This window comes from Stegostoma tigrinum, chromosome 19 (assembly GCF_030684315.1).
Source record: "Stegostoma tigrinum isolate sSteTig4 chromosome 19, sSteTig4.hap1, whole genome shotgun sequence".
NCBI lineage: Eukaryota > Metazoa > Chordata > Chondrichthyes > Orectolobiformes > Stegostomatidae > Stegostoma > Stegostoma tigrinum.
Genome location: NC_081372.1, coordinates 42,785,635 through 42,811,963, shown reverse-complemented (window position 1 = coordinate 42,811,963; position 26,329 = coordinate 42,785,635).

The following is a 26,329-nucleotide window of genomic DNA, read 5'->3' as shown; positions in this document are numbered from 1 at the left end:
GTCACAAATGTGGATAACCTGACATTTCTCCTTTTTTTAGCATTTGCCAAGTATGTGCCCAATCAGCCAGACTGTCCAAGTCACCCTGCAGCCTCTTAGCATCCTCCTCACAGCACACACTGCCACCCAGCTTGGTGTCATCAGCAAATTTGGAAATATGGCATTCAGTTTCTTCGTCCAAATTGTTAATGTATTTTGTGAACAGCTGGAGTCCCAGTGATGAACCCTGTGGAACCCCTCCTTGCCTGCCATACTGAAAAGGAGCTGTTTGTTCCAACTCTCTGCTTCCTGATCTGCCAACCAATTCTCTAACCACATCTATATATTACTTCTGACACCATGACCTTTAATTTTCCTCGTTAATCTCTCATGTGGAACCTTGTCCAAATCCTTTTGAAAGTCCAGAATACAATATCTACTGATTCACCCTTGTTGATTCTACTGGTCACCTCCTCAAAAAATTCCAGGAGATTTGTCAAGCATGATTTCTCTTTCGTGAATCCGTGCCTACTAGGACCAATTCCATCACTGCTTTCCAAATGCTCAGTTGTTACATCTTTCTTTATTGAATCCAGCGTTTTCCCAATCACCAATGTCACGCTAACTGGCCTGTAATCCCCCATTTTTTTTCTTTCCCTCCTTTTTTAAAGAGTGGGGTGACGTTAATTATTCTCAGGTCATTGGAACTCTTTCAGTCCACAGAATGCTGGAAACTGATCGCCAATGCATCAGCTATTTCTAGGTACACTTTCTTTAAAACTCTGGGACGCAGAGCATTAGACCCTGGGGACTTGTTGAGTTTTAATCCCGTCAATTTCCCCAATACCATTTCCTGACTAACAAGGATTTATTTTGGTTCCTACTTCATGCTTGACCCTGTGTCCCTTAGCATTTCCTGAAGGTTATTTGTGTCCTCCTTAGTGAACACAGATTCAAAGTATTTGTTCAACTGTTCTGCCATCTCTTGGTTGTCCTTTATGAATTCACCTGATTATTTATCTTCACTAGTCTTTATCTCTTCACATAACTATACAAGCTTTTGAGTCCGTTTTTATGGTTTCTGCAAACTTACTTTCACATTCTGTATTCCCCTTCCGAATTAAATCCTTCGTCCTCCTCTGCCTAATTTTAAATGTCTCCTAGTCCTCAGGTTTGCTGCTTTTCCCAGCCAATTTATATGCCTCCTCTTTGGCTTTAACACTCTGCTTGATTTCCCCTGATAGCCACGGATGAGCCAACTTCCCTGTTTCATTCTTGGGCTAGACAGGGATGTACAATTGTTGAAATTCTTTAAACGTCTGTCATTGCCTATTCGCTGTCAATGCCTTAAGTATCCTTGGCTAGCTTATCCTAACCAATAATAAAGAGGAGGCGATGCAAACGAGAATGGCATCAGAGAAATAGTCAATACTTAGGTGAGGCGTGGAGTAATTTATACTGGGGAATGAGCTTCTTCAAATTGGCAATGTTGGGGAATGGATATTTGATGTAGGCCAGTAAGAACAGAGCAATCGTCACACAGAACTTGCAGCTGAGTAGGATATGGGCAATAGAATTTTGTATGAATTTATGATTACAAAAGATGGAAAGAGACTCACCATGAGAACATTTTCATAGCTGTACCTGATAATGTTTTGATATGGAGGTGACAGTGTTGGACGGTAGTGGACAAAGTCAGACGTCACAGACACCAGCTTCTAATCTTGAAATCACAAATTTTCAGCGCATAACCCTTTCACAAAATTTCAGCAGCACATATTTGTGAGGAAGAGCTAGATGGTGTTATAAAGATTGACGGAGGCAAAGTTTGTGATGGAAAGGTTATACTATCAAAGTTCAGCCTGAGAAGTGACAACTGGAGTTGGCCTTGACAGTTGGGGGTTTATGACAGGGGCTGAAGACATTGGCTTGACTCTCCCAGTGTTTAGCAGGACGAAAATTGCAGATCATCCAAGTTAGATGTTAACCAAACAATTGAACATCACAGAGACAGATACACTCTTGTAATTTCCTATAGCCTAGCAACATTAAAACCAGTTTTAGAGTTTGCATAACTAACTCATGTACTAAATTTCTTCAGGTTACTTGAAATGATACTATTGTGCTGTGATAACTTTCCATTGACTTTTGTAAGGTTGGTCCTAATGTTCAAGAAAGGAGGGAAAGCAGGGAATAATAGTTCAGTTAGCCGGTCATCTGTTAGCGAGAGCAGTGCTCAAATCTGTTGTTAGATAAATGGTATGAGAGCAATTAAAAAATTTTAATGTGATTAGGCATAGCCACAACAGCCTTATGAAAGGTAATTTATTTTTAAAAATTTTATTAGAGTTGTTGAGAGTGTAACTACCAGTGAAGATAAAAGACCAACAGATGTTTTATATCTGGATTTTTCCAAGACATTTGATAAGATGTTATAAAACCAAAATAGATTGTTGCACAACATTAGGATTTATAGGAATAATGGTAATAATAAGCATGGATGGATGATTTGTTAAAAAGCGTAAAACAAACTGTAGGAATAAGTCAGTCAGTTTTGGGAGACTGTGAGCCTCACCTATTTAGTCTGTATCAATGACTTATATAAGTGGACAGGGTGAGCTTTCTTTCAGTATATTCCAGCAGAATGGGGGTGATTTGTGTGAAATTTATAAGATCACGAATAGTATTAACAAGCTGGATGTGGAAAGGATATATGCTCTTGTGTGTGGATCTAGAACAGTTTAAAATTAGGGTTTGCCCTTTTTAGACAGAGATGAAGAGAGTTGCTTTTCTTTGAGACAGTTGTTACAACTTTGGATCTCTGCCTCAGAAAGCGATGGGGGTGAGACTTCTGGATATTTTTCAGATCGTCATGGGTATGTTCTTGATAGGTATAGGGAGCCAAAGGTCATTGAAGACAAATGAGAGTGCAGAATTCACAACTTAAATAGATCAACCATAATCTTGTTGAATGGTGGAGTAGTCTTGAAGGAACAAATCTATTCTTCATTTGTATATCTGTGAATATCATGGTTCAGATTGAACCACATCTATTCAATAGCATGAATGCTTCAAGTCAAGGTGACAGACGTTCAGGGAAAATAATTTAACCCATCGACATTGTGTCTCACCACAGATGCTGCCTGACAGGCTGAGTATTTCTAACATTTTGTGTTTTTATTTCACAATTACTCATTATTGATGCATGGTACTATTCTCCTCATTTGGTCACATTTTAACTCCACTAATGAAATGTTGCGGGGGTTAATGGAAAATTTACTTCAGCTTGATCATGACTCATGAATTTATTGCAAAACTTAGAGATGCCATAATGGCTTAGTTACAACTAAACTCACAGGTTGATGCACTCCATCATTTAACAAATCATTGAGGACGTCAGGCAGTAATTTTGGTATCTTGACAGTTTGGGAGGAGGCCGTATGATACAAGTCAGTTCAAGCATGCAAAATGATTATCCTGCTGTGTTACAATTGTAAAGGAGTTGCATTTTGATGAAGGAATGTTTAAAACTATGGCCATGGGGTGTGAAGTATATAAGTAAAAGATGAGTAGAATTTAGACCAACTATCACTCATTTAATTTATGACAATCTGCACAATATTGTTGTACATGTGCCTGTCCCCATAAAAAGTTTTATGCAGGCATGCATGAATCTTGAATATAGTTAATAATTTGATGCTGGCTAGGGCTTTCTCTTGTTCTTTACTACACCTTTCCAATCAGTTAAACTTGATATTGCTGTAACTCTAATGGGAGTATAATAGGGAAGACAATGGCAAAGGCTGGAATGTATATCAATTGTTTGTCTTATGAAAGACTAACAGATAAAATTGCCTATACAGGAACAAAAACAGAAGTTGCTGGAAAGGTTCGACAGGTCTGGCAGCATCTGTGAAGAGAGATCAGAGTTAATGTTTTGGGTCCGATGACCCTGCCTCACAACAGACTCGAAACATTAACTCTTATCTCTCTTCACAGATGCTGCCAGACCTGCTGAGCTTTTCCAGCAACTTCTGTTTTTGTTTTGGATTTACAGCATCTGCAGTTCTTTCAGTTTTTAGATAAAGTTGCCTATTTTTGCAGACCAGTCATCTGTGATCTTGAATGCCTCATGTTGAAGGCCAGCTTCTGCATCTATTCCTCCAGGTCATGGACACATTTCCTGACTTCTCAGGCCAGTTTTCACCAGTTATACATATGACAATTACACAGTGGCATTGTATTGAAAGATTTATCTGTTTGAATCAGTCTGCTGCAGGGGTTTAGAACTAACTTTAATATTATTGTACTCAATGCTGGTATCTGTTTTGAAATGATTGTCATTCCCATGTTAACAAATAGACTTTGATGAATGATAAATGAGTTCAAGTTAAGAAGTTTAGAGTCGATAACAATAAGTTTCTGATGGGAACATTTGGATTGGCAACCACGTTTGCTTCTTGAAAAGTGTGAAAAGCTTATTTCCTGTTGCAGATGTTAACCAGAAGAGAGACATAGTTAAATTGATACAGCTGTGATTCTGTTGATTAATTTTTCTAAATTTTAAAACAAGTTGATATTGTATTGTTGCATTGATGAAACTACATGTATGTATATGACTTAATTGCCATGCACAAACAATTCCTCTGTTAAAGACAGACATAAGCTGTAAAATTGTTGTTACAATTATTTTTTATCCAACTTTCCCCATGGGACAATACCAGTGCTGGAGTACAGTATGCCTGGCTTGCTGCTGTGAATCATAGAATCATAGAGAAATATGATAGCATGGAAACAGACCCTTCAGTCCAACTCGCCCATGCTGACCAGATATCCTAAATTAACTTAGTCCCATTTGCCAGCATTTGGCCAATATCCTTCTAAACCTTTTCTATTCATACACCCATTCAGGCGCCTTTTAAATATTGTAATTGCCGGATAGAACTTGATACATAGATAATTTTGCCCTTTTTCGAATCAGAAAAGATGTCTGGCACTTATTATTAGCTGATATCAGCTAAACCTGTAACGACTAATGATTAAGCCTCAAATCTCCGTGTTGTGTGTGACACCACATGGTGAAATTTACTCTTTCAGCCACTGGGTGAATCATGTAAAATCATTGGAAAATATTTGTCAATACAAAGGAGCCAAAAAAGACCCTATGTATCATTGGTGTGGAGTTTACTAATTAACACAACAGATTCGATGTTTAGCACCGAGTGGATTATAGGTAGGCAAAAGAGGTGATGCTCAGTTATGGATCAAGATATTCAGGTACCTCTACGATCCTAGATAACAAAGTGTGAAGCTGGATGAACACAGCAGGCCAAGCAGCATCTCAGGAGCATAAAAGCTGACATTTCTGGACCAGACTGGGGATCGAGAGCAGTTGTAGGGACATGGGATAGTAAGACCCTGGGCTATATGTTGAGGACTAGCCTGTCCCTTTATCTGTTAAGTCAAAGCAAGGGTGGGATGAGGCTCTTCACTGTACTTTAATTGTCGTCGTAAAGGTCCAAATTGGCCACAGCTGGGCAATTGAGTCAGTGCCAATGATATGACTTCCTAATATAGAGGTCCACCCATCTGCTTCCCCGCTTGTGGATCTTCCATAAATTTCAGCATTTTTTTGTTTTCCTTAATGGGCTAATGTTCTATTTGATGCAATGCTATAAAATATATAAAAAGCCACTTTCTCCTCGAAGTGTTTCAGAATACACCACTGTAGTCATTGTAACAAGCTGAACTAGAAAGACCTTGTAGAATATGAGTTAACAAAGTGTGAAGCTGGATGAACACAGCAGGCCTTCATTTCTGATGATGGGTCTAGGCCCAAAACGTCAGCTTTTGTGCTCCTGAGATGCTGCTTGGCCTGCTGTGTTCATCCAGCTTCACATTTTGTTATCTTGGATTTCCCAGCATCTGCAGTCCCCATTATCTCTTGTAGAATATGAGTTCCCTGATTGGGGCTATTAATCTTGTCCAATCACGGAGCCCTAGCTGACAGACAGAAACAGGAGCGTCAGACATCCTGATCACTCTGAGAGCTGGCTCTCAGGCACCTATATCACTGACAAGGGCTCTCCATGTGCAAATAAAGGGTGACGAGGTGATGTGATACTGGCTTCTGTGGAGTTATTTCAGTAGCAAAGATAGAAAAGCACGCTCCTGAAGAAATTCACTTGCAACTGCTATCTTTGAGTAGGGTAAACAATTCTGGCATCATGCCATTATTTGGGCAACTTGACTCATTTGATCCTGCTATTGATGACTGGGCCCGGCATGTGGAAAGATGGCATTATTTTTTCCAGGCAAAAGACATCAAGCAAATGAAAAATGAAGAGTAGTTCTCCCGACAGCTTGTGGACCCACAGCTATTTCAGTTATTAGGAGCCTAACGTTCCCTGTGGCACCAGATAGTAAAATCTTTCAAGAGTTGACAGATTTAATTAATTAATATTACAACGCTTAGTGTCCTCGAATTCTGAGATGCTATCAGTTTTACGTCGCAATTTGAGAACCAGTGGAATCCAAAACAGGAATTTTGCCTAGGTTAAGATGACTGGCAGAGGTGTGTGACTTTGGTTTACCTGTTAATGAGATGTTGAGTGACCGTTTGTTACGTGCAATTAATGATGTAACCATGCAAAAGCGCCTACTGCTCAAACACAACTGCACTTCAAACAAGCATTACAACTGGCATTATTGGAAAGTGTGGCAAGTGGAGCAGATTAGTTGCAGGGTATTCTGACAGAAGTGGACACCTTTGCCAGTCCGACTGAGTTTTGGGAACACCATTTGAGTACAGTCAATTGCATAGCCTCGCTCAGGACGTATCCTGAACAGCGGGGCTCTCGTTCAGCCTACAACAAGATTCCAAAGCAAAGTTAAGCCTTGGCCAAACAGTAAAAATGTCCCTCAGTATCTGGGCCAGTAAGCCATTAGGGTTGTATGTGAACTCAAGTCAGCAAAAGAGTCCCACTGGACCTGAATTGAGTAGGAGAACTCATAGACCGGTAGCCAGGGGAGTGCATATCCTGGAAAGTCTATATACATCGGTTTGGAACAGTTAAATTGCTTAGCAACATCCAAATCAGAATTAGTCAAAATATTTTCTGAGGAAGGGTCGAGGCCCAATACTTAGGCCTTCCTGTTCCTCTGATGCTGCTTTGCCTGCTGTGTTCATTCAGTTTTAAACCTTGTTATCGCAATGAAAATAAACATCTGGTTAAATGGTCACCCCTTCCTAATGGAGGTCAATACCAGCATGGCGTTTCAGTGATTGCAATAATCTTTAACAAAAGTGGCTCTGGGCTCCACCCCTTAAGTTTGTACAAGATATTGGTTAATTTGAGAACCTATACCAAAAAACCTTTGCACATTAAGGGTATAACTTCAGTTCCATCTCTTCTGAGAAGAAGCTGGTTCAATTTCCATTGATTATAGTAAAAGGCTCAGGCCAAAGCTTATTGAGGCAAAATTGGTTGAGGTAGATTTACCTAGGTTAGCTCATCATTTCTCGATTAGAAAATGGCTGCTTGTGTGAAGTCCTAATTAAATACCTGGATGTTTTTCAGGAAAGTCCTTAGGTGTTTCTCCCATGCAGGCATATGCCTTAGAAGGGAAAAATGTGCATTCCAGGCACCCCAGGTGACCTATTTGGGCTACACAGTTGACAAGACCCGGTTACATCTGTTGGAAGATAAAGTGAGGATGATCAAAGGTGCCTTTGCTCCCACATTTGTATCAGAGCTTAGGTCTTTGCTGGGGCTGGTGAATTATTATGGAAAGTTCATAAATAACCTGGCCTCCATCTTGACACTTTTACATCTGCTATTGAAAAAGGGCCTGCTTTGGAAATGGTCGCATAACCAAGCCATAGCCTTCAGTCGTGTACTGTGAACCTAAGCGAGATCTGGTATTAACATGTGATACCTCCCGGACAGCATCGAGCTTGTATTAGTCTGTAGGTGGCCCAATGGAGAGGAACACCCAGTAGCACACTGGGGGTGACATGGTGGCTCAGCAATTAGTACTTCTGCCTTATAGCACCAGAGACCCAGAGTTCAGCCTTGGGAAATTGTCTGTGTGGAGTTTTCATGTTCTTCCAAGTCTGCGTGGGTTTCCTCCGGGTGCTCTGGTTTCCTCCCACAGTCCAAAGATGTGCGGGATATGTGGATTGGCCACGCTAAATTGCCCGTAGTGTTCAGGGATGTTTGGGTTAAGTGGGTTAGACAAGGGAAAGTTAGGGGTAGGGAAATGGGTCTGGGTGGGATTCTCTTCAGAGGGGCACTGTAAACTTGTTGGGCCAACTGGCCTGTTTCCATACCGTAGGGATTCTACTCTATTGAAAAGCACATGCATCCAGGGCTTTGGTTAATGCCAAGCGTAAATACATCCATATAGAGAAGGAAGCTTTATAGTCATATTTGGAGTCAGGAAGTTCCACCAGCTCCTTTATGAATGTCAATTTGCAATAATAATGAACCATAAACCCTCGCTGGGTCTACTTAAAGAGGACAAGGTGGTGCTGCTCATGGCTTCAGGCCAAATTCTGCAGTGGGCTCTAAGAATAACTATATGTAATTACAAGTTGGAACACTGCCTGGGAGGGCAAGTACCAAATGGGGATGCATTGATCCATCTCCTATTGGCAGATAGACCATTGGTGATGTCACCACTGGAAGAATCCATAATAGTTTTAAATTTTCTGGCCATGCTACCAGTTACAGCTGACAATATCAGACTTTGAAACAGAAAGACCCAATCTTGGCAAAATTGAAACAGTTATCAGTGATGGGGGATAACCAAGGAGTCATCACAACCAGAAGTGAAACCTTTTTGCACCTGGAGAGACTAGATCACAGAAGAGAATGACATTTAATTGTGGGGAGCAAGAGGGATTTCCCTGAGCAAAGGTCACCAGCAGGTACTGGTTGAACTTCACCAGGGTCATCCAGGCGTTTTCAAAATAAAGATGTTAATGAGAAGTTATGTCTAATGGCCAGGACTGAAAGCTGCCATGACTGCTTTGGTGGGGCTGTACCCAGTGGACAGTACAAGGCCAAAATTACTGCCAGCAGCTCCCCCACATTCATGGGAATGGCCAGGTAAACATTGGACAGGCATAAATTTTGTCAATGCAGGTCCTTTCATGGACTCAACATTCCTAGCCATTGTGGACACCCTCTCAAAATGGCTGGCGTGCACAGAGTACATTTGTCAAACACAGGGATGGTGATAGAAAAACAGAGTGCATCTTTTGCAATACACGGATCCTGGAAGTGTTGGTCACAGATAATGGTCCATCATTTAACAGCAGGGAATTTGAGAATTTTCTAAACTTGAATGGGTATTCAACATAAAAGGATAGTTCTACACCATCCATCATCCAATGGTCTGGCAGAATGAGCAATCAGTCCAAACTTTGAAAACAGACTTAAAGAGACAGCCTGGAGCGTCACTCGATACCAAACTGTTCTGGTTTCTATTTGATTATTGGACTACCCCTCATGCAACTACAGGAATAGCTCCAGCAGAGTTGCTAATGGGGAGAAGACTCTGTGCCAGATTAAATCTAATCTTCCCAGACCTTGAGGGAGGGTAAAACGGCATCAGGAACGCCAATGCTGGACACAAGACTCTGCTAAGCAAGAGAGACAGCTTGCTTCAGGGGACAAAGTTTGGTGCAGGAACCACAAGAATGGCCCTGCATGGATAAGAGGCATGGTTGACGTAAGGCCAGGTCCAGTGATGTATAAAGTTCATATAGGTTGGATGGTCCTGAGCAGCACATTGACCGTATGAAAGCTGCAATCCAGCCTGACCTATTGTATCCGTTTCTGTCAATTTGGTCTCTTCTGTATCGGGAAGTCCAAACACAGACTAGGGGACGAGTTCACAGAGCATTTGCACTCTGCATGCAGCAACCAACCTGGCCTTCCAGTTGCCATCCATTTTAATTCCCCCTCCCACTCTCCTGGGAACATGTCCATCCTTGGCCTCTCCACTCTCAGAGTGAGGCCAAACATAAACTGGAGGAACAATACCTTATATTTCTCAATGAGAGCTTACAGCCCAATGGCTTCAATATTGACTTCACCACATTCAAATTCACCAGCTTCCCTCCACCTCCAGCCTTTTCCAATGTCCAGCCCACCCCTCCTCTTTGCCTCCCTGACCAGACCTAACCTGTCCATCTTACTACTCATCTATCCACTCCAACCTTCCCACTGGCCAATCACAATAACCTCTTAGCTGCTTCCACCCACGACCACCCCACCTATCTTTCCCCCAGCCCTACCACCTCCCTCAATTTACTACCCTCTACTCCCCTCCCGGGTCCTGAAGAAGGGTTTTGGCCTGAAAAGTTAACTATCCTGCTCCTCAGATGCTGTTTGCCCTGCTGTGCTTTTCTAACTTCACACTTATTGACTCTCACTTCTGGGCACAAGAGGTGAGCAACTGTGCACTACACACCGCCTGTGTCAGAGGCAGAGTCAGAGGAACCTGACCAAGTGCTAAAATGGATGAGCTACAAAAAAGTGAACTGGCCTGTGTCCTCGGACTCAAAGGGGGAACGATGTTGTGATTGTAATGAGGTCAGCCAGGTAGACTTCATAGAATGTGAGTTCCTTGATTGGGGCTGTTAATCTGGTCCAATCAGAGAGCCCTTGCTGACAGATATAAACAGATATATTCCCTCTGAGAGCTGGCTCTGGGGGAGCTGGACCATTGTCAAGGACTTTCTACATGTAAATAAAGGGTGACTTGGTGACAGGATAGCAGCCTCTGTGGAGGTATTTTCACAATAGTACGAGGTTGTTCTCCAACTATGATTATCAAAGAGGATACATTTGTAGACAGGTTCATTGCCAGTTCTGTACAGTTACTGAACCCTGCCTGGCTCATGACCTCAATACACTTGGTTGAGAATGAAAAGGGTGTTCCTACTCGTGATCACTCTCCAGTGTCCCCTGGTTGAAGTGTTGCATCTGGAAATTGAGTTAGTCTGCAGTAGTTGTCAGGATTGAATGAAATGTCGATGGCCCATTTTTGACTCATACTCAATGAGGTGCTCAGATAAGATACTGGATAGGCAATAATTGTGGAATAGTTGCAATGGCCCTTATGTACTGCCTGTGAAATAATAAAATGCCTCAGAGCATTTCACAGAAACATAAAGTGGATGTTGAGCCAAAAACAATATTAGCTAGCATGACTAAAGTTGGACAGAATGGTAAGATTTAAGAAGGTCTTAAAGGAGGAGAAGTATGTTAAAGGATGAAGGGTCTTGTGGAAAGAAGGTAAAGGCTTCACAGTAAATAGAGGCAGCAAAGAGGAAAGAACAGCAAAGAGGCCACAGGCAGAGAAATGGACTGTTTTCTTTGGGGATTCACAGAAAGAAGCAGTGGTTGTTGTAATGGATATTATAGGGAGGGCAATCATAACTGGATTTTGCATGAAGATAACACATGAAGGCATTGATAGAACAGGTGTCAATGACAGCCTGTACATGATGAGCAAGTGGAAGGGGCCAGAATATGCTGACACCAAGTTTTGGTTAAGCTGATTTTAGAGAGGAAGGAATATGGGAAAGAAAGCGCAAGAGACTTGGAACAGACAGGTCCAGTTTTAACAAATGCATGGCTCAGGGCTTCTATGGCTGAAAGTCTCCATCAAAACTCAGTGGTTTTAAGGCAGAAGAATGGAATATTGTTTAACTTTGTTCAAAGTTAAAATAGATTATTACTGCTGGATTATATTGTGCTCGTAACAGGGCTCAGAATTTACCTTATGATCAATTTTAACATACTTCCTGATTTGGATAATTTCTAATAAACCTTGGTCACAACGGAAATTTATTTATTTCCCCCCATCTGCTGTGCGGTTGAAGAATGGGCTGTGTCACTTTGGTGGAATGAATTGATCACTTTGAACAGAGGGAGGGGACCTGAGTTCAAATTATGCAAGTCGGGAGATTGAGTGAAGAAATGTGGGGGATGAGTGAGAGAAAAAAAATCAATGTATATTTATTTAGTAAAATTGTTAAAAATCATTATATTCCAGTGAAAAGCAAGGCAAGCAACAGGAAAGTAGATTCTATAGGATGATATATGACCTTCAAAATGAATAACCCAGCAAAACGACCATATCGCCAGAAACAGTGCACTCAGAGATGCAGCATTCCAAGCACTACATTAAATGCATGGCTGAATTCTCTTGAGGTTACATTATACAGAAAATGGTGGAAAACAATGAACGACTGAGTGAAAGGCAAAACATTTGAATACATCTGCTTCAGCCTTTTCTTTCTTTGTCACTCTGTCACTATCAAACAAACTAGACTTGTGGAGCAGCAAAAAAAATTGTGTAAGTTCTTTAAAAAAGCATGCAGGATATATAGCGTGTATTCAAAGCGAATATATAGCATGTACATAACTCAAATCAGAATGAAAGTAGTTTTGAATGGAAATAAATGTCTGCTTAAAATATTGATGGTGGCAGTTGCTAAGTAGACGGTTTGAGGTAAAACATTATGGAACATCAGTGGACAGCAAATTCATGCAAACAGTTTTAGACACAAGCCTCCAATAGAGAATAGAAACGTAATCACATGTAGAAAAATATGCCATATTTACGTTATTCTGATGGCAGGGATCAGCAGCACTCTTTTCATCTGTGGCCCTATGTTAAAATGTAAACTTCCATATAAAGAAAATCTGTGGGCTTGATACTTCATTAACGTACACATTTATTTCAATTGACTTTCACAAAGCCTTCAAGAAAACCTTTCCTTGCATTTTAAAATACCAAGTACTTGTAAAGCTCAGATTTGCTTGAGCTAGTCAGCCTCACTTATAACCTTAATTTATTTTAATTACGACCCCACATCAGCACAGCTGCTAAACAGACATAAGTCACACAAATCTCCAGTTTCCACGTAATCAGCTTCTCATTCAACCCACATGTTCCGGCCTATCTTGTATATCTAGCAATGTAAATACACCCATCCCCCACTGGCTCACCGTGTACAAGCCATCAGGGGGTGACTTCATTGTTCCTCAAATAATGCAGAACTTCTTCAATAGCACATTTCAGCACTTAACATGTTGTGGTTTTTTTAACTTCTAAAAGCTGGTCAACCTCCTCAGAACAAATCTGTATCTTAAAAAAACTTCAGAGTATATTTAATTCATCACCTTGCAAGTAAGTACAATCAAATTGTATTTTACCGGAAAGGATCAGAATGCAGTTTTTTTTTAATTTGCCCGAGTTCATGTAGTAAAGTGTTAGGATTCTGCATATTTCAATGCCACTATTGTAAGTGAACAATAATACAGTAGTGTGTTGGATATGAACGAGGCCAATGAATTAGAGTTCAATAGCTTTTTGAACTTTTGTATCTATGAATACAAGGCAATCTCCCTCTTCCTAAAAAGTCGTGATGGTGCAAAAATGAAGGCAGTGGGCCCCACATGATTGATCACCACAAACAACTGGCAGGAGGGAGGAAGTTATCCCAGACTTACTGTAACAGAAACATCCAGCAGCTGATGCAAATGTAATATAAGCGTTTATAAACAAAATGGCACTCGCAGGGTTACTACCTATTGCTCTGCAGAAATGTCCTATTTACTATTTGAAAATATTTCTTAAAAGTTAGCACGCCCTCCCTCTCTTAACAAAAACGCAGTATTCCACATTGCCAGGCTTGATTATATGTTGTGTGGCTAATGAAATTAAGATTGTTGGACATATACAATGATGATTTAAAAACTAAATACAACAATTTGTATTCATATAGCTTTAATGTAATACAACATCCAATGTGCCTCACCACTGGAGAATTTATTAAGGAAAATGTGACTCAGAGCCACATAAAGATATATTAGCTTAGCAGGTGATCAAATCTTGGCTGAAGAGGTAGGTTTTAAGGAGTGTGTTAAAGGACGAAAAAATTGCGTACAGAGGCAAAGAGGTTTAGAAAGGGAATTCCATACCTTAGGACCTAGACAGCTGAAGGCACAGCTATCAATGGTGGAATGTTTAACAATGCATAAGAGACCAGAATTGGAGCCGTGTAGACAGCTTGAAAACTTGTGGGGTGAGAGGAGATGACAGAGATAGCGTGGGGAGAAGATATGGCGGGAGTTGACAACAAAGGTAAGAATTTCAAAATCAAGACACTGCTTAAACGGGAATCAAAATAGACCAATAAATACAGGAGTGATGGGAAAACAAGATTTGGTACAATTTGGAACACTGGCAGTTTTAAATGAACTGAGGTTTACAGTGTGTAAACCCTAGCAAGGACAGCCAAGAGTGTATTGGAATAGACAAGTCAAACAAAATACCATAAGATCATTATTGTAAAGAACTAATTGAACTTTTAAAAAAAACTTTCACAGGATTAGGGCATCACTGACTAGGCCAGCATTTATTACTCATCCTTAAGTGTGCAAAGGACAATTAAGATTAAACTGCATTGCTATGGGTCACATGTAGGCCAGCCTGGTTAAGGATAGCACTTTCCTTCCCTAAACAACACTAGTGAACCAATAAGTTTTTTTCCCTGACAATCAGCAATGGATTCATGGTCATCATTAGACTCTTAATTCCAAATGTAAATGGTGTTCACATTCCACCATCTGCCGTGGCAGGATTTGAACTCAGGTTCCAAAATACTATCTGGATTAACAGGCCAGCAATAATACCACTTGGCTGTTGCCTCCCTCAGCTGCTCAAGGGCAGAATGTTATTCTTTGTACTCCTTGTTCAGGGATAGTAATTTGTCTTTTGAATTTTATTCCACCGTACCTATTGATATGTGCGTGTCTGTGGCTATACATGTGTGAATAATGACTCTTTGCTGCCACAGTAGGTTTCTCCAGAGAATTGCTGAGTCAGGTGGACCAGAGAGGAAGAAACTTAAATCTCCAAACTGAGCTAAATGGGCCAATCTTGCAATAGGCACATTACCACTGATTTCCTAGGCGAGAAAAAAAGATTGGTGGGTGGTGATAAACACCCCTTGGATTCAACTGGAAGTGCACATTCGTAGACATCAGCAATGATGTCAGGCTTGATTATGGCGACTTTCAAATTTAAATGGTCTATCAACACTCACAGTCATGGTTTATAAATTAATTAGTACTTGGGACAGGTACATGGGGGCTACGTGGCACCTGTAGAACCACATTCCAGTAAGAATGACAACAACTTTGAGAGAAAGAAGGAGAAAAACTGTCAAGATAAGAATTAAAAGAATTAAAAGAATTAAAATTTAACTAAATCACGGTTCATTGATACAATATCAAACGGTGCAAATTAATCAATTTCACACTTCAATTCATTTAGTCATTTAACGTTCAGTCCTTCTGGATTGTGACCTTAACGTTTGGGCAACATAATCATCATGATTTGCATCATGAGACTGCAAAACAGATGTTTTTATTCTATCTGTGAGTTTGAATTTTAGAATTAAATTCTGTGCTTTTGGTTTGCCTGTATTTTCATTAAATCTAATACAAAGAGTGCATTTGCTTGTATGTTTTATTCAATTTAATTTTCAATTTCTTTTCAACAGGAATCCATCAGCACATTGCCAAGACTTCTTGGCATGACTACATGTTCTAAAAACAGTACGCACACAGTTTAGTTTGGCACTGGTTTCCACTTTGGTCTTGGGTGGAGAAAAATAAGGTCATGACTACCTAGGTGTCATAATGGTTCTGAGGAAGGGTCACCAGACCCGAAATGTTAACTGTAATTTGTCTTTGCAGAAGCTGCCAGACCTGCTGAGCCTTTCCAGCATTCTCTGTTTTTGTATCATAATAGTTAGACTTGGTTGTCCTTCATGGTCCGTGGATGGGGTGCTGGTGTGGATGGGAAGCAGGACATTTTATGCAGGATAAGCCTCGATGAATATACTGTTGAGTACTCAGTACTGCTTTTAGTGATTTTTCTGTTTTTGTTAGGTTAGAAGAAATGCTATGTTGCAGATATACCATAGTTGTAACATAATGTTCCATCAATTGAGCAGAATAAATTAAAATGTTATTTTTTTGTTTCATTGCAACAAATGAGTAACTTAGCAGACACTGAACATAGCAAAACAATCTGCATTATATAGAAATTTTCACAAACTTAGAATGTATTGATTGCTTCAAAGTCAATCAAACATTTAAATTTGGCCACTGTTATGACTTTGGATGATATGTCTGTTCGGTTGGAGAAAAGATTTCTAACTAGTGGGATGTTAGCTTCCAAGGACTCACCAGCATTTGGAATTTCAAAACTGCAACAATCACAGGAATGGTAGGAGACCTCAGAAGGCTACTGTTACTCAGGTTAGGGTTATGATCTCATAGCAGGAGCACCTCAGCATAAATTGAACTTTAATTCCAAAATGTGCTTTTTTGAAATACTGATACGGCCAGAGTGATTGCAGTTGCAAATTTAATGGCTGTCTGGAGAGAGACCTCCTAAAATATATACCTTGTGAATCATAAAATCCCTGCAGTATGGAAGCAGGCCATTTGGCCTAAAAAGTCTACACTGACACTTAGAAGAGCATCCCACTCAGACCTACCCCCTACTCCATCCCTGTATTCCCCATGGCTAATCCACCTAACCTGTGCATCCCTGAACACTGGGCAATTTACCATGACCAGTCCACCTAACATGCATATCTTTTGGACTGTGGGAGGAAACTGGAGCACCTGGAAGAAACCCATGCAGACACAGGGAGAATGTGCAAACTCCACACAGACTGTCACCTGAGGGTAGAACTGAATCCACATCCCTGGCACTGTGAGGCAGCAGCACTAACCACTGAGCCGTCATGCTTCCCTGAGAAGGAATGAGGATGCTTCAAAGGAATGGATTTCAAAGAAATAAATAGATTACAAACTGAATTGTTGAGCATCTCAGACTGAGACCATAAGACTGTAAGACATAGAAGGAGAAATTAGGCCATTCAGCCCATCGAACCTGCTCTGCCATTCAATCATGGTTGATAAGTTCCTCAACCCCATTCTCCTGCTTTCTCCCTGTAACCCTTGATGCCCTTGATAATCAAGAACCTATCTATCTCATTCTTAAATGTACTCAACGGCCTGGCCTCCACAGCCTTCTGTGACACTGAATTCCATAGATTCATCACTCTCTGGCTGAAGAAGTTTCTCCTTATCTCCGTTCTAAAAGGTCTTCCCTTTACTCTAAGGCTGTGCCCTCGTGTCCTAGACACTCCTACCAATGGAAACATCTTCCCAACATTCACTCTGTCCAGGCCAAACTGTGAATACAATGATAAAAAGGATCCAAAATATCAGTCTGGACAGGGGATATATTTGCAATATCTCTTTCCAAGAGGAAACCGGGACCAGGGTTTAAAGTAAACATCAAACTTGATCGGTGTGTTAGTGACTTCTTATCCTACAGTGTGGACTAGTGTGCTGTGAAGGTCACAGCTTTGAGAACAGTTTTTTAAACATCCCTTCAATACCAGGTAAAGAAAGGAAAAAAGTCATTCTTTTTCTCGCTCTCCCTAAAGGAGAATGGAAATCTTCTGTTGAAAGGAATCTGGACGAATTAATTTCAATTGGCTGCCAAAACTAAAAACCTTGAAATTGACCGTTCACCTATCAGCATCAATGCCACTGGTAACAACTAGTGTAATGATCTGAACTTTCTTCCAATTTCTCTTCATTGATGACTTAGGGACTGATCAGATTTTTTAAACTTAATGTTGGATTCACTTCTCATTTCTAATTGGAGTGCATGTGTAATTCATTATTATTTCTTCTCCCACCTATTAACTAATCAACTCAATCTTTTGTTGACCTGAGAAATTCTGGTTTAATTGGCTCGGTTCAAAACCTAAATTCATTTGGTCTGGAAAAAAAGGCAGGGATCCTTTGTAAATTAACCTTGTTGCGGCCAACCAAGGGCTGAGTGAACAAAGAAAGGGAACCAGTTTTTCACTCCTCACTTGGGAGATTGACAATTTGGGGCATCCCAGTCTGGTGGTAGCATAAAGGACAAACTCTAACAAAGTAGGAACTTTGAAATGTGAACCTTCCAACATTAAGACAGTAGTCCAAGAGAAGCTCAGGCAGATATGACAGGTGTGTGGCATTACGGTATCAAATGTGATATACCATTGTCTGACTTGCCCCGTGTTCCTCTGTCCAAGCTACCATCAACTCTCCTAGTGTGCACTTTACCCTGGCAAGATGAAAATACACACAGAAAACTACATGCTGTGAAGAAAAAAAAATCTCTGGTTAAAAATGTTTGGAATTGCCCTGAATTTATTACTTTCCTTCCATACCCAGAGAGGTTCCCTCCTACAAGTAGAACACTCGGGAATGACAATGAGATACCTAGCTGGCATCACTGTCAGGGACGTTCAAGGTATTTGTGCCATAACTTTCCTCTGCTTAGCTTGTTAAATCATACCCCTCACCCTCAGTGACAACTTTAGTCTGATTAGTTGAGAGCTCTGCTGCCTCTTATCTTACATGCAGCTGCCACAGATGAGGGTAGCTTGAATAAAATCAAATTTTAACTCTAAAGCCCTTGAAAATATCATGCAGCTGCCTGCAGAATTCCAGCAGTGTGATGTTCATCAAGGGATAAACATCAACCAAGGTGAGTAGAACCCCTCAGCTCTTTTTAACCTGGTGCATTTGACCTTTTATAACCATCTTAGTTTAGAAACCTTAGTTTACCTTTACACCTGAGAACTGACACCTCCAATAGTACAACATTCCCTCCAGTTATGTACTTAAATCTTTGGAATAAGAATTCTTCCACTGAACCAAGGCTAATATCATAGTGAGTAAACCTGCCTTCATCATCATCTGAGGCCTCTGTGAAACTGATTGACTTTGCAGTGAAATATTTTCTTTTGTTCCACATTTGCTTTAGATATACTTTTGGTGAAACTCAGAGATCAGTGGTAAACAGCTGTGGATACTTGTACAGTAAAGTCATCTTTTCAACTACATTTCAGCTGTAGGCACAAAGATTAAGCAAAAGGGCCCTTCTCAGCTGCTTTAAGAAAATTACAGTTTGATAAAATTGGTGCACAATGGCAAATGCAACCACAAACCACCACTTATTTTTGTCAATACCATCACTTTTCAAGGAAAGCATGGGGCAAAATGACTTGATGACGTGACAGAGATGACAACAGGGAATATCCACAGTTTGGCACAGTGGTGTGAAATAGATTCATCCCTTTAAAAAAATTTGAGGGAATGTATTCCCGACACCCTAGCAGACATCATCCATATGAAGTTGATTTCCTCTTCATTTGAAGGGACGAACATTGCTTTGTTAAGGTCAATAACGTTTTCATTGGCACCCCCGCAATCAAGTTGGGGCAAGAATCAATGATATATGCATTCTTCCACTATGCTATTTTACAGTCTGATTAGCGAACAATGTTAAAATTTTACATTATTCCAGGAAACGATATAATCTTGGATTTCAGCAAAACATTGCACAGATTTAAATTAGTCTTCTTTCTCTTTTCTAGTGATGATTTGACAAAGCATGATGCAGGCAGGTGTTTGTACAAAACCATACCAACAGTACACTTGTAGCTGCAACAAGAATTGAAACCCAGCAGGTCTAGCAGCGTCTGTGGGGAGAAATCAAAGAGATGTTTCACGTCCTGTGATTCTTCTTCACAATGGCTTGTAGTTGCATTGCATTCCTTGCATATGTAATATTATTGTTTGGACATTGCCAACAATTCCACTCAAAACAATGCACCATTGAACATAGGAACACAGGTTTGTCTGTGAAAACTGTCTTTGTTGCAACCTTGTTAAACCAGGTTCATTCCCCTCCAAACAACCTTCTATAAACCAAACAAAGTATTCCACTGGGAACTCTTTATTATGAAAATAGGCACAAGATTGCATCCAAAAGGATTAAACCAACCCTTTTCAGATGTTGATTAGCTGTGTGCTTTTATTTTTTTTCCCCCATTTTTAATCCTAACAGTCACATTGGATTGAATCTTACTAGATATTACTTAAGTATTTTTGTCATGTTTCATGGAAGATTTCTCTCCGTGAGGCCTAGTAAGTTTTCTACCACTAACATGCTAAACTCACCTTATTAAATACGTAACATATCCCTTTGGCCTGCTCCATGAAAGCGTAATTCTCCCTCTCAGTATATGTGAAAGTACTTGCCATTGTCAGGACATCCTGGGTTTCCTGGCATGGCACCATTTTTAAAAGTCCATTGTGTTGCCAGTCAAAATGTACCACCACTGCATTGCCCATCTCTGACAGATAACAGTACGTGCATAGACAAAGATACAGAAGAGACACATAGAGGTCTATAAAATGCAATCATTTTACTGAGTATTTCAACAAATAGCACATGCTTTTAACTACTAGAGAATCTCAATTGCTGCCTTTCACCACCTTGGGTTCCATAACTAACCCCAAATATTACTACCCTGGAGAGTTCGCAGCTGGCAGCATCTTCACCATGCCTCCTGATGCAGGTTCCCTCTTGCAGAGTTATTTTTCGAAGACTTGCTGAAAATCAAGGATTTTCTGGACTGTGTCGTACACAGGTCTCTGTGCCTTATTTGGACTTATCTGTGCATGTGACTAATCCCAAATGTTTCATCCTTATTAGGTAGAGACAGCAGTTACTAATTTCTTGCAATCTTAGCTCTTAGCAGACCTGAATGATTCAGTGTAATTCCACTCACTTAACAGCCCATTGTAGAGTCTCTTGTCAGTTCCTGTAATCTTCAGCCTTATCCAACAACCAGGCTTGTGGATGACATGAAAATTGGTGAAATGAGAAGTGGTGAGGATGGCAGAAAGAGTTATCAGAGGGATATAGACCCTGTAAGTTAAGCAAATTGGCAAAAACTTGTAGATGGAATATAATATGGGAAAATGTGAGATTGTACATTTTGGTAGAACAATGGAAGGGCTGAATATTATATAAATTGAAAAAGATTACACAAAGTTACGGCACAGGGGATTCAGGAGTCTTGTCCATGTATCACTGTAAGTTTGCCTGCTAAATTGGTAGGCGGTAGGGAAGACAAATGGAATATTGGCCTTTATTTGAAAGGGAATGGAATCTAAATATAGCAAAGTCTTGCTAAAACTAGCCAGATCACAGTTGAAGTACTGTAAAGAGGTTTGGGCCCGTTATCTAAGAAAAGATATACTGACATTACAGGCAGCCCAGAGGACGTTCACAAGATTGGTTATAGAGGGTAAAGAGGGACTGTCTTATGAGGAGAGGTTGATTAGGTTGGCAGTGTACTCATTGGAGTTTAGAGGAATGAGAGGTGACATTATTCAAACATATAAGGCCCTTAGGGAGCTTAATAGATTCGATGAGAAAGATTATTCCTCTTGTAGGTGAGTCAAGGACCAGCGGACATAATCTCAGAATAACAGATTATCTATTTAAGAAAAAGATATGGAGGAATTTCTTCTCTCAGAAGATAGTGAATTTGTGGAATTCTTTACTGCATTTGGCTGTTCAGGCTGGATTGTTAAGTATATTCAAGGATGAGTTAAATAGATTTTTAATTCATGGGAATCAAGGCTTAGGGGGGAAAAGTAGGAAAGTGGAGTTGAGGATTATCAAATGAGCCATGATGTCATTGAGTGATGGACCAGACTGGATGGGCTGAATGACCTATTTTGCCCCCACCTCTTATGCAATAATGATGTTATCGGGTCCAGATCTACTCTTCAGTCTGTGACATTTGCCCTGGATGTGGGAATTTGTGTGCTGCTTTCTGGCAATTGCCCTGATAGACAAACTAATGCATAGGTAGGCTGTCCTCTTTTCCCAGGACTGGAAGGAGAGGACAGGCCACCAGACCCTGCCAGCCTGGTCTGAGGCTGCTGCTCGAGTCAGTGCAGTATCAGCCATCCTGAAGAATGTGCAGGAATGCTGTAGGCAGCTCAGTGACTTTCTCTATTCTGCCATGGTATGTAGCTCCATCTTCTCTCCACTTTCACCTCACACTCACTACATTTCTGCTACTGCACCCACTTCCCACCAGAGCTCAAGCTCTAACTAGCTCGCTATTGCCTGCAACACATTCGCTAATCTGCTCTCACCCACCTAATCCTCCAAGATTACTTAGTCTGCATGACCACTGCACTCCAACTCACTCACTTGGTACACATTACCATCTTTCCCTCACCAGCACTGGCACTAGCACCTTTTTATCTCATCCACTTTTATCTCACACAATTCCTTTATTTACCTCATCCCAGGAGAAAATGATTTACAATGGGCCAGAAAGATCCAAGACAAGTAATGGTCAGTGCTCCATCTGACTTTCTTTCTGGCTGTGTGAGCCTCAATGATCTATGTATGGGAATAACTTGCAATGAAAGGTGATGATGCATTCCAAAATACAACATTAAAGTGCAGAAGTACTGTAAGTGGATCAGAGGTGTGCCACAAGGCTGTGGTGAGTCTGGTACATGTTGAATGCCAATATCCATGGAAGTGGGCTGTATATGGTTGCTGCCCACGCAGTTTGCCCGGAAATATTTTTGCTGAATGCCCAAAGTGGTGGTCCCGAGGTGCAAGGGGCAAGCTGGCATTGTCAGGTGCCCATTCTGACGTCTATGTCAGGATCTAGCTATTGGCATCTAAGTTCTATCCAGTGGGAGTCAGATTGGAGGCCTGCATATTAAAGAGTCAGGATTAGGTAGCAATGAGGGACATGAAGAGCAATAATTGATGTTCATAAGCCTCTTGGCACTCACGAGCAAAAATCTTGGACCAACTTCCAGAATGTGACTGGAAAATGCAAATTTTTTGGTCTCTATGACAAGAAGGCCTCACTTAACACCTCACCTGAGCATGCCAAATTTTTGAACATGGGCCGCATCATTCAGGGCGTCAAAACATTCTGCCAAATATCTTTTAATCTATTTTAAAAACACAATTATTAGTGGTGTGCTTTCTGTGCATTATAAAAACAAAATTTAAAATAAATGTATCAGAGATAATGGGAACTGTAATCTCTTTAGAAATTGAAATACACTGAAAATGATTCACTGGTATTGATGAGCTAGGAAGAGTAGTTATGAAGTCAATGGTGTGTGTCAAATCTCTCAAACTGTTGACAAGATAAACATCTGTCAGTGCTTGGGGAAGCTTCAAGAATCCCTGCAGGATGAGTGACTCAGCTGTTTCTCCTCGTTTGGATGTGTTGAGAACCATTATGCTCCTTTACATATGCTGTAAGTTAACATCAGGATAATCTGATCAAATAAAAGAGTTAAAAACGATGCTATAGTTAATGAAGTAAACTAGAGTTCCACTGATATCATCACATTTCTGATTAATTATTAACTTTTGACCATCAAATTACACAGAACCCTGGGAAAGGACAAGGTATCACCATGTGTGAATAACTCAGGCTCTTTGCTACATTTTAACTTTTATGCTAACACTACTATTAACCTGGTTCAATACACTTCAATAGTGTCTCTGGTCTGTGGTTCTTTATATCCTATGATATGATACCCAATGCCGTAATCATGGCCTGCAGGCTTTGTACTAGCCCCTCATTTGCATAACTTCAAGGAGCCTCAATAGCTGTTCACTTCAGCAGAATGCCCAAACTTGTGTAACACGAGTACCTCTGAAAGCAAAGCTGCATTACTTACTGTCAGCTTGCACCTCTTAAAACAGCAGTATCTCTGTTGGTATAAATGCTGGAATTGATTGTCCAGTAAGTGTGATAAGCTAAAGACTTAATATGATGCAAAAAGGTAGAAAGCACATGCCAAGGTCTTTAAGTGACATCTAGGCATTTTGTAGAGATGATGGATGGAGAGAGTTTCTATCCAAAGGGCACTAGGAGGATCGCTAGACTAATGAAGATAGTAGGACCAGATAACAATGGCTGTCCATGCCTTGATTTAAGGCCTTGAAGGCCTAGATAGTGTTGAAAGCTCAAAGACCTCACATGAATCAGCACACCTATCTCAAAGAATTGTAGCACTGGAGGAAATTGCAGAGATAGGGAGGGAGAGGTAACGGATGCCAGGATTTAGTATGAGGTAACACGTTGACGGTGGGGTTTTGGAGGGCATCAAGTTTACAGAGTGGAACTGTAGTGTTGGAACAGTTGGGTCCAGAGGTGCAATGGCCTAGATGAGATTTTCAACAGCGGTTGAGCTGAGAGGTAGAAGAGTCAAGCAAGTGGAAATAGGTAGTTTTGGTGATGATGCGGATACGCGGTTGGAATATGATTTTAGGGCCAGATATGATATTTCAGGTTTAAGCAGCTTCCCCGGAGAAAGGCAAGGGCAGCTGTACAGATCGCCCCAACTCCAGTAGTGTATTTGCAGGCTTGGAAAATGGAATAAATAGCTATCCCTCCCAACATCCCATTCATCCTGAGCTTTCTTCCATAATATTTTGAACTTAAGCATATAAGAATGGGAACTGGAATGTACCATTCAACAAAGTCCTGTTTGATTGTCTATATCAATTCCACCCTCCTGTACAATCCCCATTTCACTTAATTCCTTCAGTGCCAAAACAAAACGCTCACTCTTTGCCATGACTGACCATGAACAGCTAAAGTGTAGAGAGATATAAAAACAATCAAAACACATTGAGTGAAGGAATCATTTATTGAGTTAGCGTTAAATGGGTGACTCCCTCATTCTGACACTATGACCTCAATGTTTAGAATATCCTGCCAGGAGAAATGCTTTTTTTCAGAACTGACTTTATTAAGCCCCTGAATAATTATTTGTGTTTCAATCAAAACACCTCCTATTCCAGGGAACTTCTGGCAGTATGGGATTAATCTACTCAACCTTTCCTCATAAGTCAGCCCCATCTTTGAGAGACCAGTCTGTTGACATCCTTTTTTGTATGCTTTCTGGACATCCTTCTTCAGGGAAGGAGACCAAAACTCCTCATAATGCTTCAGATGTGACCTCACTAATGCTGCATATATTTGTAGCAACATCCCTTAACTCTAAATTCTTACCTTAGATTATGCATCAATTGCCTTGCGTACTTGTTGCCATACCTGCATGTTAAATTCCTGTGATTCATTTACAAGACCCCACAGCTTCCTCTGTATGTAAACATTCCCAGTCACTCAAGAGTTAAAATATATTCTGTTAATTACCTTCCAAAGTGGATAACATTGTAATTTTCCATACAGTATACCATCAGTCACATTTATACCTACTCACTGAATTGATGTATGTTCTAGTATCTTTGCATCACCCTTACTGCTTTTCCATCTAGCATTGTATCATCAGCAAACATGCTTACAATACACAATGGCTTTTGTTATTCTCTGGTGAAATGTTCATTGTATTTATTGAGCAATTTTCATGTGGTTTACAAACTGACAGGACATAGTTAAGGACCTGAAGAAACCTGTAGAATTAACCAAGAAAAACATAGATAATTTTGAAATAAAGAAGTGTGAATAATGCATGGAACACCTGCTTGTTCCTGAACTAGGGACAAAAAGGAATAAATTGCGACAACTTGTTTCAAGAATATATGTTTCAAGAAGGCTTATATTTCCTTTGATATTGATTACAGGTGGTCTAGCTGGGATATTTAAAATTATTAAAGGAGCTCTCAAGAGATGAGAGAAATGATTTCATCTTGTGGAAGAATTGCAGAACGAGAATATATAACCTTAAAATTAAAGCTTGGAAATTCAGAAGTGATGTCAGGAAATATTCCATCATGGAAAGAGGAATGGAAATCTTGTGTTTTGAAGCCTTTGTTGTTGGATAGAACAACTCAAGGTAACAAATCAAGAAGTCAACATTGCAAAAGCTAGAGGCTGATGGCCAAAGACAAATCCAAAACATAAAAGATAAATAGTTGGAAGAAACATATGCTGACCATCATGCCATGCGAAGCTTTGTCAAAGCCACAATGACCATTTATACACCACAGTCAAATGTGAAAAAAAAATTGCTTTCACTCATGGATGGTGCATTTTCCTTTAAGGATGACAGTGCTGGAAAGAGCATTGTCTACAGCTCCTCAACTGGGAATTCGCAGTGGCAATTGATACTCTGCAGGCTATCCCCTAGCACCTTGTGGTAGCATCAATGGGTGAACTGTCATCATTAGGAGAGCTCCAACATGCAATCAAATGGATGAAAGACAATAAAGCCTGCAGTCTTGAAGGTGTTCCAATTATTCTTCAAAGCTGGATGTCCCTTGTTCCCATCAAGACTCCACGTGGGAAGAAAAATAACTTTCCCATCTCAACCACAGCACTCCCCCCACCACCCCAAACCACCACCACCAATTCAGG